The sequence below is a fragment of the Coregonus clupeaformis genome, unplaced genomic scaffold, assembly GCF_020615455.1.
Source record: "Coregonus clupeaformis isolate EN_2021a unplaced genomic scaffold, ASM2061545v1 scaf0660, whole genome shotgun sequence".
NCBI classification, from domain to species: Eukaryota; Metazoa; Chordata; class Actinopteri; order Salmoniformes; family Salmonidae; genus Coregonus; species Coregonus clupeaformis.
In genome coordinates this window covers 212,665-232,395 of record NW_025534115.1, presented here as the reverse complement: position 1 = coordinate 232,395, position 19,731 = coordinate 212,665, and the positions used below count along the sequence as shown (strand labels likewise).

Genomic DNA, 19,731 nt, shown 5'->3' with positions numbered 1-19,731 from the left:
TGAATAATATAACTCAATTGCTAAACATACAGCAAATAGAACAGCATAGCTTAAGTGATGCTTGAGTGTTGTGATGGCGGGGTGTGTTATGAAATACAATAACACAGTTTTACAATGAAGCATTCAAATGAGATTAATCAAATGGAATTGCTTTGCATTAACATTCCTCAGTGAGGATGTTATCAAAAGTGTTTCCATTTTTTTTTGGGTGTGACGTTGTCAGAAGTCATGAACGTGGCCCAGTGTGAGATCATTTCCTCTTGTCCCACCAGACATTATTTTAGATGGGTTTGAGTTCCACTGCAAAGGTTGATAAGCAGATTATAAACTACTTTTATACATAGTTCAAAAATCTACCTAAATTGGTTTGCTATGATGTGTGAATGGAATGCCATTCCAAACCATGGCAGAGATGAAAAAAAGATGAATGTCTGCTGCCCTCAGAATTCCACCTCCCAAAACAAGGAGAAGAGTACAGTTTCATAGACTGACTACTCAGTGAAAACATGATGCAGTGCTTTCCACCCGGCTGGTACAGGCTGAATGGAGGAAGTTAGGAGGATGAGGGTTGGACAAAGAGGCTGCTGATCCTGGGCTTAAAAAGTGCTGTGCTCAGCAGCATTGGGGTGATTCTCATGAAACAAGTTTTAAACATGTCTGTAGCAAATTGAGTTACAAAACCATGATGCGTCTGCAAAAATAAACTATCATTCTGAAGACTAAGATGTCTAGTTTCTTCTTATTTTAAATAAATCTAAAAAAAAATTGCTGCATTTTGTACATTTTCACTCCAAATTCTCATTACCGAGATGCGTCCTAATTCAATTATCAGGTCATTTTATAACATTTTACTTGAGAAAAAAACGTATTTGAATAAAACACAATATGATGCTGTAGTTTGTCCATAAATCATAACAATTGTGTACTAGTTGAAGTTTACATTAAACTATATATAATATTTATTACTCAAAAACACAGTGTCTGTTGACATGTCTCATTACGTAACACTTTTTCAAGTTACTGTAAAAACTACAATCAGTTTTTAAATAAAGTTTTATTCACCTATGATACATCATCTACAGGAGTAGTCCTTAGATAGCAAAAGTTAAGGTAAATTATTCGCTTACATGCCTTCAGAATGAGGTTTTATTCTGAAACACCCCCTTCTAATTTCCGAAAACGGCTAAAAAGCTCAATTTGGGAAAAAGTCTGAGAACCATTACCTTACCAACATGGATGCATGAATGGACTTTAGTGATGTGGTCAATTGTTTACTGTCACCTATTATTTGCAGATTGAGCTAAGGGGCTCTCATTACCGAAACACACATTTCCCATTACCACGTAATTTTTAGGTCTGTTTCGGTAAAGAGAACCTTAATTTCGGCATAGTCAATGGGTGTGCTGTGCTGGTAACTTCATTTATTTACTAGGACCACTTCTTAAACATATCCCAAGACCGTTTTTGGTTCATATCGCACATATTTAGACATTTTCTAGGCATATTGTGTTATACTGTTTGCCCATAGGATCCCATTCAATCCAGAAATGTATCTATAATACCTTGAACCACAAATATCCACATCATAATACACGAATATTACCTGTAAAGATTTGGCAAAAAATTTTTGGGGTTACTTTTGAAAATACATGCATGTAATTACAGTACTTACAGTGCCTTCAGGAAGTATTCACACCCCTTGACCTTTTCAAAATGTTGTTGTGTTACAAAGTGGGTTAAATGGATTTAATTGTAATTTTTTGTCAATGATCTACACAAAATACTCTGTAACGTCAAAGTAGAAGAATAAGTATTTAACCCCCTGAGTCAATACATGTTAGAATAACCTTTGGTTGTTGATCATTGCTAGACAACCATTCAGGTCTTGACATAGATTTTAAAGTAGATTTAAGTCAAAACTGTAAATTGGCCACTCAGGAACATTCACTGCCTTCTTGGTAAGAAACTCCAGTGTAGATTTGGCCTTGTGTTTGTTTTAGGTTATTGTCCTGCTAAAAGGTGAATTCATATTTTCCTCTAGGATTTTGCCTGTGCTTAGCTCCATTCTGTTAATTTTTTTATCCTGAAAAACTCCCCAGTCCTTAACAATTATAAGCATACCCATAACATGATGCAGCCACCACTATGCTTGAAAATATGAAGAGTGGTACTCAGTAATGTGTTGTATTGGATTTGCCCCAAACATAATATTTTGTATTCAGGACAAAAAGTGAATTACTTTGCCACATTGTATGCAGTATTACTTTAGTGCCTAGTTGCAAACAGGATACATGTTTTGGAATATTTTTTATTCTGTACAGGCTTCCTTCTTTTCCCTCTGTCAATTAGGTTAGTATTGTGGAGTAACTACAATGTTGTTTATCCATCCTCAGTTTTCTCCTGTTACAGCTATTAAATTCTCGAACTGTTTTAAAGTCACCATTGGCCTCTCCGGCAACTGAGTCAGGAAGGATGCCTGTATCTTTGTAGTGACTGGGTGTATTGATACACCATCCAAAGTGTAATGAATAACTTCACCATGCTCAAAGGGATATTCAATGTCTGCTGTTTTTATTTTTACCCTTCTACCAATAGGTGCCCTTCTTTGTGAGGCAATGGAAAACCTCCCTCATCTTTGTTGTTGTTCAACTGAGGGACCTTACAGATACAGTGACTTGAAAAAGTATTCATCCCCCTTGGCGTTTTTCCAATTTTATTGCATTGCAACCTGTAATTTAAATGGATTTTTATTTGGATTTCATGTAATGGACATACACAAAATAGTCCAAATTGGTGACGTGAAATGAAAAAAATAACTTATTTCATAAAATTCTCAAAAATAAATAACGGAAAAGTGGTGCGTGCATATATATTCACCCCCTTTGCTATGAAGCCCCTAAATAAGATATGGTGCAACCAATTACCTTCAGAAGTCACATAATTAGTTAAATAAAGTCCACCTGTGTGCAATCTAAGTGTCACGTGATCTGTCACATGATCTCAGTATATATACACCGGTTCTGAAAGGCCCCAGTGTCACACTCTGGCTCCGGGACTTGTATTTTGAGTCAGGGTGTGTTCGTTTTTGTTGGGTTTGGGTAGGTTATGTTGTGTTATTGGGTGTGTTTGGTTTTGTTGGTTTTGATTAGTCATGTGACTCCCAATCGGAGGTAACGAGTGTCAGCTGTCGGCTCGTTATCTCTGATTGCCATCATCTAAACTGTGTATTTTTCACCTTGTGTTTGTGGGTTTTTGTTCCGTTGTCAGAGAAATTGTACTGTTGGACTTCACGTTTCGTCATTGTTTATTGTTTTGGTTCGTGCACTTTATAGTTAATAAAGTCATGTTCACTCACGCGCTGCGCTTTGGTCTGCTCCTTTGGAAGACGATCGTGACAGAAACCCACCATAAAAGGACCAAGCAGCGTGTCAAGCAGCAACAGGATCCACCTACACAGGATTTATATCCACCCACAAAGGATTCATGGACATGGGAGGATTCTGGATGGTAAGGGCCTTGGGCACAACCGGGAGAATATCGCCGTCCTCGTGAAGAGCTGAGGCAGCTAAAGCCGAGAGGCGCGATTGAGGAGGCAGCACGGAGGCAAGGCTGGAAGCCCGAGAGTACTACCAAGAATTTCTTGGGAGGGAAGCGCCGGGTAAGGAAGAACCTGGTGGATGTCCTCCTCGGCTGGGGACTATTACGCAGGAGGAGGCCGTCCCGGTACCGGAGGCGATGAAGGGGAGAACCTGGCAGGAGAGGAGCAACGGCATCAGCAGGGCCATCGTCGGAAGGACGAGAGGCAACCCCAAAAAAAAAATTGGGGGGCACATGGCTTGGGCGCCTGGGCAGCAGGAGGCTGCCACAGGGAGATGTGGAGAGAAGGCTATCGGATTACGGGAGCCATGCGTGAGGCGAGGAAGTTGTTGTGGCACGGCGTGAGAGACTGAGGTGTGTTACCAGTCCGGTCCGGCCGTTCCTGATCCCCCAGTTAAGGCCAGTGGTGTGTGTTCCCGGTGCGGACCGCCTGTTCCTACTCCACGCACCAGGTCCACGATGTGCGTCACCAGCCCAGCCCGGCCTGTTCCTGCTCCACGCGACGAATCCTACGGGGTGCGTCACCAGTCCAGCCCGGCCTGTTCCTGCTCCACGCATTGCGAAGCCTACAGGGGGTGCGTCGCCAGTCCAGCCCGGCCTGTTGCTGCTCCCCGACTAGCCCTGAGATGCGTGTCCTCAGCCCGGGACCACCAGTTCCGGCCCCACGCATCAGGCCTACAGTGCGTCTCAGCCGGCCAGAGTCTGCCGTCTGCCCAACGGCGCCTGAACTGCCCGTCTGCCCAACGGGGCGCCTGAACTGCCCGTCTGCCCAACGGCGCCTGAACTGCCCGTCTGCCCAACGGGCGCCGAACTGCCCGTCTGCCCAACGGCGCCTGAACTGCCCGTCTGCCCAACGGCGCTGGAACTGCCCGTCTGCCCAACGGCGCTAAGCCGCCCGTCTGTACTGAGCCTGCAAAGCCGCCCGTCTGCCATGAGCCTTCAGAGCCGTCCGCCAGACCGGAGCCGCTAGAGCCTTCCGCCAGACAGGAGCCGCTAGAGCCTTCCGCCAGACAGGATCAGCCAGAGCCTTCCGCCAGACAGGATCAGCCAGAGCCTTCCGCCAGACAGGATCAGCCAGAGCCTTCCGCCAGACAGGATCAGCCAGAGCCTTCCGCCAGACAGGATCAGCCAGAGCCTTCCGCCAGCCATGAGCAGCCAGAATCCGTCAGCCAGCCATTAGCAGCCAGATCCGTCCAGCCAGCCATGAGCAGCCAGATCCGTCCACCAGCCATGAGCAGCCAGATCCGTCAGCCAGCCACGAGCAGCCAGATCCGTCAGCCAGCCATGAGCAGCCAGATCCGTCAGCCAGCCACGAGCAGCCAGATCCGTCCAGCCAGCCATGAGCAGCCAGATCCGTCAGCCAGCCATGCAGCAGCCAGATCCGTCAGCCAGCCACGAGCAGCCAGATCCGTCAGCCAGCCATGAGCAGCCAGATCCGTCAGCCAGCCATGAGCAGCCAGATCCGCCAGAGCCGTCCCAGCCAGGATCCGCCAGAGCCGTCCAGCCAGGATCCGCCAGAGCCGTCCAGCCAGGATCCGCCAGAGCCGTCCAGCCAGGATCCGCCAGAGCCGTCTAGCCAGGATCCGCCAGAGCCGTCCAGCCAGGATCCGCCGAGCCGTCCAGCCAGGATCCGCCAGAGCCGTCCAGCCAGGATCCGCCAGAGCCGTCCAGCCAGGATCCGCCAGAGCCGTCTAGCCAGGATCTGCCAGAGCCGTCCAGCCAGGATCCGCCAGCCAGCCAGGATCCGCCAGAGCCAGCCAGCCAGGATCCGCCATTCAGTCCGGTGCTGCCCCTTAGCCTGGTGCTGCCTCTTATCCTGGTGCTGCCCCTTAGTCCGGTGCTACCCCTTAGTCCGGTGCTGCCCCTTAATCCAGGTGGGTTAAATTGGAGGGGTGGTCATTTGGAGGAGGCTACGAGAGTGGGTAGTGACTATAGTGGGGTGGTGGTCAAGCCCGGAGCCGGAGCCGCCTCCGAGGAGCAACACCCACCCAGCCCTCCCCCTATTGTGGGGTTGTGAGGCGCGGTCGCAGTCCGCGCCTTTAGGTACTGTCACACTCTGGCTCCGGGGACTCTGTATTTTGAGTCAGGGTGTGTTCGTTTTGTTGGGTTTTGGGTAGGTTATGTTGTGTTATTGGGTGTGTTTGGTTTTGTTGGTTTTGATTAGTCATGTGACTCCCAATCGGAGGTAACGAGTGTCAGCTGTCGGCTCGTTATCTCTGATTGGGAGCCATATTTAAACTGTGTGTTTTCACCTTGTGTTTGTGGGTTTTTGTTCCGTTGTCAGAAATTGTACTGTTGGACTTCACGTTTCGTCATTGTTTATTGTTTTGGTTCGTGCACTTTATAGTTAATAAAGTCATGTTCACTCAACGCGCTGCGCTTTGGTCTGCTCCTTTGGAAGACGATCGTGACACCCAGAGTCTGCAACACCACTAAGCAAGGGGCACCACCAAGCAAGCGGCACCATGAAGACCAAGGAGCCCTCTAAACAGGTCAGGGACAAAGTTGTGGAGAAGTACAGTTAAGGGCTGGGTTATAAAAAAATATCTGAAACTTTGAACATCCCACGGAGCACCATTAAATCCATTATTAAAAAATGGAAAGAATATGGCACCACAACAAACCTGCCAAGAGAGGGCCATCCACCAAAACTCACGGACCAGGCAAGGAGGGCATTAATCAGAGAGGCAACAAAGAGACCAAAGATAACCCTGAAGGAGCTGCAAAGCTCCACAGCGGAGATTGGAGTATCTGTCCATAGGACCACATTAAGCCGTACACTCCACAGAGCTGGGCTTTACGGAAGAGTGGCCAGAAAAAAGCCATTGCTTAAAGAAAAAAATAAGCAAACACGTTTGGTGTTCACCAAAAGGCATGTGGGAGACTCCCCAAACATATGGAAGAAGGTACTCTGGTCAGATGAGACTAAAATTGAGCTTTTTGGCCATCAAGGAAAACGCTATGTCTGGCGCAAACCCAACACCTCTCATCACCCCGAGAACACCATCCCCACAGTGAAGCATGGTGGGGGCAGCATCATGCTGTGGGGATGTTTTTCATAGGCAGGGACTGGGAAACTGGGACAGAGGTTCACCTCCCAGCAGGACAATGACCCTAACAATACTGCTAAAGCAATACTTGAGTGGTTTAAGGGGCAAGATTTAAATGTCTTGGAATGGCTTAGTCAAAGCCCAGACCTCAATCCAATTGTGAATCTGTGGTATGACTTAAAGATTGCTGTACACCAGCGGAACCCAACCAACTTGAAGGAGCTGGAGCAGTTTTGCCTTGAAGAATGGGCAAAAATCCCAGTAGCTAGATGTGCCAAGCTTATAGAGACATACCACAAGATACTTGCAGCTGTAATTGCTGCAAAAGGTGGCTCTACAAAGTATTGACTTTGGGGGTGGTGAATTACTTTGCCACATTTTTTTTGTCTTATTTCTTGTTTGTTTCACAATAAAAAATATTTTGCATCTTCAAAGTGGTAGGCATGTTGTGTAAATCAAATGATACAAACCCCCCAAAAATCAATTTCAATTCCAGGTTGTAAGGCAACAAAATAGGAAAAATGCCAAGGGGGGTGAATACTTTCGCAAGCCACTGTAATTGTATTGTCATTCAAAAATTGTGTTAAACACTATTTATTCCACACAAAGTGAGTCCATGCAAAACTGTTGCGGTAATGAGAATTGTTACATTGGTAATTGTGGAAATTGTTATAAAATGCATAATATCTGAAAAAACTAACATAATAATTATGATGAAAGTAAAGATCCTAATCAAATCACATTTTATTCGTCACATGCGCCGAATGCAACAGGTGCAACCTTACCGTGACATTTTTACTTACAAACCCTTAACCAACAATGCAGTTTTAAGAAAATCTCAGTGATCCAAAATCCAAGAGAATCTCAATGATCTCAGGGATCCAAGTGAAAATTGTGTGAAAAATGACACTTGAGAATTTGTGGGTCAAATGTCAGTTTCGTGAGAATGACCCATAGAATTGGGGTAAATTCCATTTAAATTCAGTAAATTCAAGAAATGTAATTGAACCCAACAGGGCACACATCACAGGCTGAGAGTCTAATCCAAAAACTGCTCTGGCAAAGTCAGGGAGTGATACAAAATATGTATTATTTATTTATATCAAGTCTGCTGTAGTTTGAATATGACATTCTAAGTATTGACTTCACAGCACTGTGAACTATCATTTGGTTGTAAAATATTACAACTTTGCTTTCATCCTGTCTCATCCTAGCACCTATCCTCTCTTCACACATTTTGATGACTTACCATACAATGTATTGTCAACCTTTTTGCTGGGCAGAAGATGGAAAAAGCTTAAAACAACCATCAATGGCTTCTACGGGAAGTGGCCTGCGTAAGTTTATTCTTGAGACTTAAAGTTGGATACCAAAAATATAAAATATATGCATATTGATCAAAATCAATAAATGTATCAAAACAATACCCACTGGGCCCCCACTGGTTGAATCAACGTTGTTTGAGCGTAATTTGTCAATGTATTGTGACGTGGAATCAACATGAAAATACATTTGATTTGAAAAAAGTCCTCAACCAGTACTGTTTTCATCTAATTTCAACCAGCTTTGTAAACATTGAAATTAGAGTAAACTTAAACTTAAATACATTGACTTAACCTGACTAACAGGTTGTTACATCAATCTAATTTCAACATAATCATCAGAACTGTGTATATGTTGAAATTGCGTTGAAAATTCCACATAGAAACGTAACAAATATTTTAAATTGTATATTCAATTGGGTGGTTGAAATTATGTTGAATTTTAGATTTGATTAGACATTTTATTTGACCTTGTTTCAATGTTGTAGTAAATGTAGTAAAATAGTATGTTTGAATCAACGTCATGCTATCAACCTAAATAAAGAGGTATGTTGAAATAATATGTGAAGACAAAGTCCAACGATTTCTGCCTGAACAGTGACTCCTACTGGTATATGAGGGGTAATGCATTTCAGTGATAACGAGTCTACCATCCAGATGCCTACCTCTATGTACCCTGTTCAGCTTTGGAAACAAGCTGTTTGTATCAACACATTTTGACATTGATCAGCTTCCATACTCATTTGCGTTGACTACCTAAATAACGTTAAATAGTTTAAAGTTACATTTACATCATTTAGCATGTTTCCACTAATTTGTATTTTTACCAATCACATCAGCTCTTTTTCAGAGCTAATCTAATTGGTCAAAAGACCAATTAGTGAAAACAATTATCAGAATTGGGCAGCCTGTGTAAATGCAGCCAAGTGTCCTTTGTTGGGCAAATCAGATGTCAATGTAGCCTACATGAACTCAACCTCACTCCGAATTGACTTTCACATACAGCTCGTGTTCGAAAAGTTAGAGGAGTTACTTTAAATTATTTAACGTTATTTAGGTAGTCAACGCAAATGAGTATGGAAGCTTATCAATGTCAAAATGATAGCTCAGCTGAAACGAACACAGCTTGTTCCCAAAGCTGAACAGGGTACATAGAGGAAGCATCTGGATGGTAGACTCGTTATCACTGAAATGCATTACCCCTCATATACCAGTAGGAGTCACTGTTCATGCAGGAATCGTTGGACTGTGCCTTCACATTTTATTTAAATATACCTCGTTATTTAGGTTGATGGCATGATGTTGATTCAAACATACCATTTTACTATCAACATTGAAACAAGGTCAAATAAAATGTCTATCAAATATGAAATTCAACATAATTTCAACCACCCAATATATATTGAATATAGGATGAAAATGATTTTGAATGTTTCACGTTTTTCCACGTTGATTCCACGTCACAATACGTTGACAAATTACGTTCAAACAAAGTTGATTCAACCAGTGTGTGCCCAGTGGGTAGTGTGTATGAATCTATGGGTCTGTACGAGACTGAGATGGATGTCCTGTTCACTTAGACTGATCCCAGATCTGTACGAGTTGACAAGACCGCACAAGACAAGACAGCACAAACAGATCTGGGACCAGGCTACTGTTGACTGGTTGCCATTATGTATGTCAGGACAGGACAGTTATCTGGTCCTTGACTTTGGCCCCTGACACTGACTTTCCATAATGTGTCTGATCAGGTATCCAGGGGGATGACAACCTCCAGTCCATGATCGTTGGCACGGTGATGAGGAAGATTAAGTCTCGCACCTGGAAGAAGCAGCGCTACTTCAAGCTGCAGGAGGACTGCATGACCATCTGGTACAAGTCCAAGAAGGCTGGGAACGCCCACTCCACATGTGAGGAGTGACATTTACATGCTTAGACAACGTTTAGACAACATCACCTACTGACAGACACAAATTGTCACATTTGATACTTATTATATCACTGTCCACATCAAGATTATGTTCTGCAGCAGGCGATAAACTGAGTGTACAAAACATTAGGAACACCTTCCTAATATTGAGTTGCACCCCCTTTTTCCCTCAGAACAGCCTCAATTCGTCGGGGCATGGACTCTACAAGGTGTCGAAATCGTTCCACAGGGATGCTGGCCCATGTAGACTCCAATGCTTCCCACAGTTTTGTCAAGTTGTCTGGGTGTCCTTTGGGTGGTGGACCATTCTTGATACACAAAGGAAACTGTTGAGTGTGAAAAACCCAGCAATGTTGCAGTTCTTGACACACTCAAACCGGTGCGCCTGGCACCTACTACCATACTCCGTTCAAAGGCTCTTAAATATTTTGTTTTTCTCATTCACCCTCTGAATGGCACACATATACAATCCATGTCTCAAGGCTTAAAACTCCTTCTTTAACCTGTCTCCTCCCCTTCATCTACACTGATTGAAGTGGATTTGACAAGTGATACCTGGTCAGTGACACCTGGACTCACCTGGTCAGTCTATGTCATGGAAAAAGCAGGTGTTCCTAATGTTTTGTACACTCATTTGAGTAATTTTGTTGTAGCAGGGGTCTAGTTTTATCATCCCTGAAGTGAGTGATAATATTGGGCTATAGGGTTCACCATGTACCTAAAGACTTTACTTATTCCTTTTAGCCATGAGTGGAGCAAAGGGCCTAAAGAAAACCTAAATAGATAGATAGCTAAATACCTAAAGAGATACCTAAGTAGATAGTATTCAGCTTTTCTTCTACCTTTCAACAGTCTCTGTGAGTGACGTGGAGACGGTGCGTGAGGGCCACCAGTCAGAGGTTCTGCTAAGCATTGCAGACGAGTTTCCCCCGGACCGCTGCTTCACCCTGGTGTTCCGTGGTCGCCGTGGCAACCTGGACCTGGTGGCAGACTCGGCGGATGAGGCCCAGTCCTGGATCAAAGGCATGAGGAAGCTGATCGAGAACCTGGAGAACATGGGCGAGTGGAAAAGCTTGACCAGTATCCTTTCTGACAAGCTAAACCAATCAACCAATCAATCAAAATGTATTTACAAAGCCCTGTTTATATCCACAGTTGTCGCAAAATGCTTTACAGGAACCTGGCCAAATACGATACATAGTCCTAGCTAGTTTGCTAAATGAAGTTAAGAAGTGCACTTTACACATTTATAGCAGAGTAGCGTTTGGGTTCTATAGCTCCTATAGGTTTGCTGTAGCGTGATGACGTTTTCCCTTAGCGACTTCCCAGGTGGATCTATGAATGGTTTAAGAAGGCTGATAAGAACAACGACGGGAGAATGAACTTCCGGGAGATCAGGGTCCTGCTGAAGATGATGAACGTGGACATGAACGGAACATCACGCTCACCGACTCTTCATGGTAAGAGCCCTGAGATCATCTGAATAGAGCCCTTTCTTTGGTCCTGAACATTGCTGGTGTCTGTTGAGGCATGGTATTAAACAGGTTTTCTCCATCCCTCCCTATTGTTCCTTACTAAACCGGCACCTCTTTTGGAGTCCACTGACAAAAGATGGTGCTCTTTTTCAGTTGCCCAAACTGAAAGAGCCCTGAAGACCTTTCTCCATTTTATCCACAGATGGCAGACAAGTCTCAGACGGGGACTCTGGAGGATGATGAGTTTGTCCTGTTCTACAAGATGCTGACCCAGAGAGAGGACGTTCTCAGGGTGTTCCAGGACTACTCTGGCGATGGACAGAAGCTGTCTCTGCGGGACCTGGAGGAGTTCCTGAGAGATGAACAACTAGAGGAGATAGACGGGGTTCAGCAGCTGGCCATGGAGCTCATCGAGCGCTACGAACCCTCCGACACAGGTAGTACTGACCTCTGACCCTGGCATGATTTGTGGCTATAGCTGACCAATCACAGCCTACTAATAAATCAGGTCAATAACTGTATCATCAGCTCAACATCATGGCCAAGCAGTTCTTGTTATTTAAACTAAGAACCAATATATTTTAATGAATATCATGATAGTTGTAATGAAAAATATAAATATATAGTTTGAACTGATAGCAAGGTTTTCTTGTTTGTCTTTGTTTGTTGTGTTCCACAGCCAAGATGCTGAAGGCCATGTCTATCGATGGTTTCCTGATGTACCTGGCGTCGGCTGAGGGCTCCATCTTCCACCCCAAACAGCAGAGAGCCTGTACAGGACATGACCCAGCCCCTCAACCACTACTTCATCTCCTCCTCACACAACACATACCTGATGGAGGACCAGCTTCGAGGACACAGCAGTGTCGAGGGATACATACGGTATGTACACTATGCCAGTGGGAGGCTGATGGGAAGGCTTAGTAGGCGTTCTTGAGAGAATTTGATCCCTTTGTTTTGGAAAATGATCTTGATCTCTGTCTTGAGATGATTTATGACACAACTTTTAGAAGACAGAATCTGAGGGATTGATCATTGTCTCTGGGACAAAGTCCAAAAATGCAAACTTGTTTCTTCTTCGTTAGGGCTTTGAAGCGAGGCTGTCGGTGTGTAGAAGTAGACTGTTGGGACGGTCCCAATGGAGAGCCTATCGTCTACCACGGACACACTTTCACCTCCAAGATCCTCTTCAAAGATGTTGTGAACGCACTGGGAAACTATGCCTTCAAGGTATTTATATTTTCATTCAAAACTGTAATGACAAGATTAAACCTCTTTGTATGGTATGCTTTACAGGTATTCTCTGCAGTATCATGACAATAATGTTTACATTTCAGTACAGAATACAGGGGTGTTTTTAGCTATTCAGATCCAATCATTGTGAAGCATTTTCATGGTCCATTTACCAGTGCAGTACTTTGCACACAGGAATCCATGAACTTGCAGTATCAACACACTCCTCACTCAGCACCTCATTATATGTGTATGAGTCAGGAGGGGGATCATTCCATCATGATATCCCAAAGCCACAGCCCTTTCAGAAAGCCGAGCTCTCACACAGTAAACCAGCACATGAACCTGCCTGTTAAAGACTTATCCTATTTTATGCCAAAACAGTCCTCCGTGCCGCCAGGTTCACGTTGTGTGCCAGGGTTTCAGGGCCCTGGTCAAAAGTAGTGCACTGCATAGGGAATAAGGTGCCATTTGGGACGCAGCCACTGATACAGGTCAGCCCAGAATATAGTGGATGGACTACATAGAGGGTGCCATTTGGGACGCACTCTCTGTCTGTCTGCAACTGAATGGCGGATTGGGCTGCTCCATGCGACCCCTGTCCTGTCTGCTTAAGTGGAGAAGCTGCTGGTGTATAGAGACCGGTATAGCAGGTATAGCCTTTCTCCTCACACTGATAATGCTGCAGTCCAGTGTTGAATTATTCACTCCCCCCTTCCTCCCCTCCCAGGTGTCAGAGTACCCGGTCATCCTGTCCACCGAGAACCACTGCGGTGTTTGAGCAGCAGCGAGTCATGGCCCAACACCTCAACACCATCCTTGGCGACAAGCTGCTGAAAAGCACCCTGGATGGAAAGATACCCGTCAGCTTTCCTTCTCCTGAGGTGAGGCCGGCACCAGGCGCAGTAGGCAGGTTATCTGCTCTGATCTGACTCTAATCACGTCATGGCAAGGGCAAACGTAGCGTGATGATGGTGGTGGTGGTGGTGATAGGACAGAATTGTCCGAAATACAATTACTAGAAACGGACATTACTATTCCAATTCAAGTCAGCGTTCTGCAATGTGTGGACCGGTGGCCATTGAGTGTACCCATGTCAAATTGCCATGGTCTGAGGGGGCTATTTTCTATAGGTTTGTATTGCTGTGCTGCGCTCCACCAGGGCAGCCAATCTGCTGTAGAGCAGAGCTTCCCAAACTCAGTCCTGTGGCCCTCCCTGGGTGCACGTTTGGTTTTTTGCCCAAGCACTACACAGCTGATTCAAATAATGAAAGCTTGATGATGAGTTGGTTATTTGAATCAGCTGTGTAGTGCTAAGGCAAAAGCCAAAACCGAGTTTGGCCAGGACTGAGTTTGGGAAACCCCTGCTCTAGGCTACCTGTCGGCCCTCAACAAAACACTTTAGGTTGGAGTCAGTGTACAGTACACATTATTAAACCAGTTTATCTTGTTGATAGAATGCCTCAAAGAGAATTGTTGCCAATGCCAGTTAGAAGAGCACATTCATCAGAATTCACACAGAATGTCAGATTAAGTTTTATAATCACTGTTTTCTCATATTAATATAAAGCTATAAAACAGATTGACCTGCCCAAAAGTTCCTTGTTCAAAATCTAAATGTATTCCAATACATTACATGTAATCAAAATAATAATGAATACTCATTTGAGATATGCAAATACTGAATATGTGGCAGAAAGCAAAAATAAATAATGCATATATTTGACAGTTTTAACATAGAACCCAGATGAAGCTAAGAGCGGGGGGCCCCAGGACCGAGTTTGGGAAACCCTGCTGTAGATTGAGTGACCTGTAGGTTCACCTTCACTCTCTGCCTTGCTAACTTTCTGTCAGTGCCTCCCGGGCCATATGATCTGTGCTGTAGCATGCAACACTGGCACCGTGAATTATTAAAAAGCCACAATATTGTTCCCTCCTGTCCATCCCTCAGCATTGAATGGAATATGATTGATTGTTCTCTCAGCCTAGTCTTTCAACATTGTATTGGGCCTGACCTGCAGGTCCATGTAAGACAATGAATGCAAAGACTCTACATGCCCTGCATCTCAATGCAAAGACTATGGTCTGTCTGTGCATGATGTATATTTTTTCTGCCTCAGTGATTGTAGTATACTGTGCCCACAATCATCAAGTATGCAGGTGACTCTAAATATCTATTATGTTACATTATCAATATGCAATAGAGAGATAGGTTGAGAGAGAGGTGCAGTCGAGAGGTTCTGAAACATGCCCTTGTACGATATCCATTCCCTGGTGATGAAACGACCATGGTTCTAACTGACAGGAGTTGAAGGGAAGATTCTTCTAAAGGGAAAGAAGATCGGAGGTCTGGAGGAGAGTCTGAACGGGCTGGTGGAGCTGGAGGACTCCCTGACAGGAGAGGTGAGCGACGAGGACGAGGCGGCTGACATCGATGAGGACAACCTCCACAGCAACAGCCTCCGACGCACGGCCAAAGTAGGCTACTGGTGTCTGTGTGTGTGTCTGTGTGGGTAGGGGTGTGGATGTGTGTGGGCGGGGGGTGGGGGGGCGTGTGCCTGTGTGCGTGATTGTGCATGCTTGTGACAATGACGAGGATAACCTCTGCAGTGACAGCCAAGGTGGGCTACTGATCCTCGGCCGGAGCTGTCCGACCTCTCGCCACTTCCTGTAACGTAGACGCAGGGAGTCAGGAAGCAAGTGCAGTTAGTGAGTTTAATGACGAAGAACACTGAACGATACAAAACAAGAAAAGCGTCTAAACATGGAAACATAAACAATATTACCTGGTGGGTGATAACAACAGAGTGCTATATAAAGGGAAGTAATCGGAGGTAATGAAGTCCAGGTGTGCCTAATGAGGCGCAGGTGTGCGTAAGGATGGGTTGCCAGGACCGGTGGTTAGTAGACGTCGAGCGCCGGAGAGAGGAGCGGAGTGGGACGTGACACTTCCTCTAGAGTTCCACCTGCGAGACGTATGTCTGTGTCTCTTGTCTAGGGTTGCAAAGATAGGGTATATTACTGGACACTTTCAAAGTTTACCAGTAAACTGCCAGAATTTTGGTATCTTTCAAGGATTTTATGTAATCTATCAAAAGAGATCCAGCGGCCCTTTTGGGTACTTACAGGTGTCTGTAATTATCTTTGGCCTTCTGGGTGGACTATCACATGTAAAATATAGGAAATAATTCAATAAGATGAGTTGCAGAGTTAATTGAAAAGAATGCCATTGTTGAGTAGATGCTTTTTTCATTAATTACATTTAAAAAAATTATTCAAGTATAAATTACCAAAGTTACGATAGCTTGCCATAGATTTTCTGTTAATTACCCAAATTACTGAGGATTCCGGTAACTTTGGTAAATTACCGGTAGCTTTGCAACCCTAGTCCTGTCACTAAACTCTGGGCCTGCCTGGATGTAGTCGTATATGTTTCACTGTCACTCCTTCTCAACTCCATCTCCCGCTCTCATATCCACTTAGCATAAGACGTGTCACTCACTCCTCCATTGTCCCTCAATTCCATTAGGGCGAAAGTGTATAATCTTGATCTGCTGATGTGTTGACTTAACCAAGTTATAACACTGTTATAGGACTGATACTGTCCAAGGGTTGCATTCATCTCTGACATCGCTCATGAAAGACACATGGGGCTATAGCCAGGGACTAGACACACTGAGACTCCTAACGGCGCAGAGAGAGAGAGAGAGAGAGAGAGAGAGAGAGAGAGAGAGAGAGAGAGAGAGAGAGAGAGAGAGAGAGAGAGAGAGAGAGAGAGAGAGAGAGAGAGAGAGAGAGAGAGAGAGAGAGAGAGAGAGAGAGAGAGAGAGAGAGAGAGAGAGAGAGAGATGGAGTCCATGGGTCTAAGACATCCTGTAACATTGATTCTCTATGTTTAATGAAAAGCATAGATTAGAATGGCATACTATGGTTGACATGGTTTGATCAATATGGTAATCAGGGGTAAAGCCAGTAGTCTACAGGGCAGTGAGCTCTGCGATGCCCTTGGCCCTGGTGTAACTGACTGATGACAGACTGTAGCTCAGAGTCTCTGTTTGTGTTCGGCTCCGGATTAGCTTTCATATAGAGGCAGCCCAGGTGTACACTAGGACTGGGAGACCTGATTGCATTGCTAATTAGATTGGCCTTGTGCCCGCCTGCATACCTCAACCTTACGGTCATCGAAGCCTGATTGGCACTGGCAGACCTACTGTGGTTGGCTTCATAGTGAAGTATCACTTACCCCCATATTGGGGTTGTCTCAGTCCACTTGCTGCTTTCACCCATGGCTAGCTACACTCCACTCCTCCTCTCGAACTTTACGAGTGCCACGTTGCTCTTATCGCACAGCCTTGTCTATTGTCAAAACGAGGGTTTTACTGTAAATATCCAATCCTCCTAGTGCATTTTTGTCCAAGCCATTGCCTAATTTATATGTAGTTGAATTGAATGTAGCCTAGTAAGGTCAACACTCCAATTTTCCCTCTGTGGATCAATAAAGTTTAATCAATTCAACTCTCCTTCTTTTCCTCAGAAATCGGCAGCGTCTGTCAAAGAGCTGTCAGACTGCGTGGTTTACTGCAAGAGTGTCCACTTCAGCAGCTTCAAGCACTCCCGCATCCACTCCAAGTTCTACGAGATCTCCTCCTTCACAGAGTCCAAAGCCCGCAAACACTTGAGAGAGGCAGGTGGGCCCTGAATCCCTACAGTAACTCATGACATCATCAGTCAGGGTCAACCACTCACTTACTCACTCAGGACAGTTTGTGTTGTTCTGTTTGGACCTCAAAACAGAAGCCAAAAGTTGTTGATTTACTAAAAGGAAATGTTGTCTGATGAGTTAGATTTAGTCAGTTATTCAGAGGCAAGTGCCGAAACAGAGGCAGAATGACTAGAAGACACAGTGCTTTGTCTGTCTACTGTTCAATTGCATGGTTCCTCAAGATCATCTCATGTATGGTTAACTGCCTGTCTCTTCCAGGGGAAGAGTTTGTGCATCACAATGCCAGGCAGCTGACCAGGGTTTATCCCAGTGGCCTCAGAACAGACTCCTCCAACTTCAACCCACAGGAGATGTGGAACACAGGGACTCAAATAGGTGAGGGGCATTTTAGGTTGTTCTAAGGCATGACACAATGGTTAAACAAAAGATCAATTTTCAATTTCCAAACATGACTTTGTGAAGCTAGTTAAGCTTATTCTTCTGTTCATTCGGATCGGTTGGTTCATTTCTCTGTTTTCCTTGTTTCCTCAGTTGCGTTGAATTTCCAGACGGCAGGGGTTGAGATGGACCTCAACGATGGACTGTTCAGTCAAAATGGCCGCTGTGGCTACGTCCTCAAACCTGACTTCATGAGGATGTCAGAGATGAGGTTCGATCCTGAGGTTCCACAGAACCGGGACGGCTACCAACCACTCAGTCTCTGCATTCAGGTACAAATAACAAACTGAGACCTACCTAAGACACAACCTGAGCCACAACAGAAAAACTACAGAAACCAAGCGGAATGCTAACTTACCTATCTGACCTCAAGCTCTCTCATTGTGTGTGTGTATATATTTGTGTGTGTTTTCAAGGTGATCAGTGGACAGCAGCTTCCCAAAGTGAACATCAAGGAGAGCTCTGTTGTGGACCCGTTTGTGAGAGTGGAGATTCATGGAGTTCCTCTAGACCAGGCCAAGCAAGAGACCAGATACATAGACAACAATGGTACTATACACACCCATTAAATCCCAATCACATAAATGCTTATAATGTGACTTTTTACAGTAATGTTGATACAAAAAAGCAGTATACTACAGTATTCTATTCTATTATTTTATATATTAATGGATTGTGTTTGTTCAGGGTTCAATCCGGTGTGGTATGACACTGCTGTTCAACATCTATGCGCCTGAACTGGCCCTGGTACGCTTTGTGGTGGAGGACTACGACAAGGCGTCAAGGAATGATTTTGTCGGACAGTATACCTTGCCTTTCTCATGTATTCAGCAAGGTAAGGCTCATCCATGTATTCTGCCTCTGTATTTAAGCATTCTCATTAAATAACCTCCTAATATGACAGTAATATGTAATAAGGTGGGATCAATGACCTAATACGGCTGTTTTACTCTCTTTTCCAGGATACCGTCACATCCACCTCCTGTCTAAGGATGGCACCCAGTATTCCTCCCGCCTCCTTATTTGTACATGTTAGAATCACTAACCTTGTATGAGCTGAACATTAGAGATTCCAGTCGTGCTTACCTCTCTGGCATTTACAAGACTTGTAGATGGAACAACTGGAAGGTGAAGACACTGAAGGTGGAAGACGGGACTAAAAGAGAACAAACCATCACTCATAGTTTTACTAGACAGTTTTGACATTCAAGAGCTAGTTTCACAAACTGTGCAATGAATACTTCTGTAACTACTTCCTCACGAAATAGTATGTAATGTTGCATATACTAAGCCAAATGTTTTTTTGTAGGTATTAATGTACTTTTAGAAAGTATGATTATGATTTGTGTGCTTTTCACTTGTGATCTAGATTTCTATATTTATAGTGAGGTGTATTCCCAATTGGATGTGTTACTGAAGAAACTGCTCTGGATGATTCTGCTTTTTCCAACTCTTTCATCAAATGCTAGTCAACTACACAACTGTACTTGAGATTATTTTTTGTTTTGTTGCAATGATATGTAGTGGATAAATGTGCCACCACTGGTCAAGAGTAATAACACATTTCAACATAATTTCAGTCAGTTTTCTTATACCACACCACAGTATTTTATATGAACCAAGCTCCTCAAGAACGTAACATTGGTGAGGCTGTTTGGTTAGAGTTGCTTAGCCTGATGTAGCCTAGGCTTACTGTAGGACACATTTCCTCCCTAATTTGCCTATTGGCAAGTTTTGGTTTAAAATGGGTCATGATGCCAATAAAAACTAATATATTCCATTCCTCACCTCTCTCACTCATATTATCATTTCCATGAACAATATTCTAACAATCCCTTTAGTGTATAAAAAGCAATTATAGAGGAACGCAAAAAATGTCTCAACTTGTGTCATCTGTTTTGGATCATTTGATAGAAGATGTAAATATTTGCTGCTGGGTTAATAAGTTGTATATTTTTTGTTC

The 19,731-nt window shown here is 44.2% G+C and overlaps 1 pseudogene; it reads left to right on the top strand.

Annotated features, from left to right (window-relative positions):
* The first annotated feature begins 7,866 nt into the window (after positions 1 to 7,866).
* On the top strand, positions 7,867 to 18,823 carry LOC123485353 (annotated as a pseudogene).
* Positions 18,824 to 19,731: the final 908 nt, after the last annotated feature.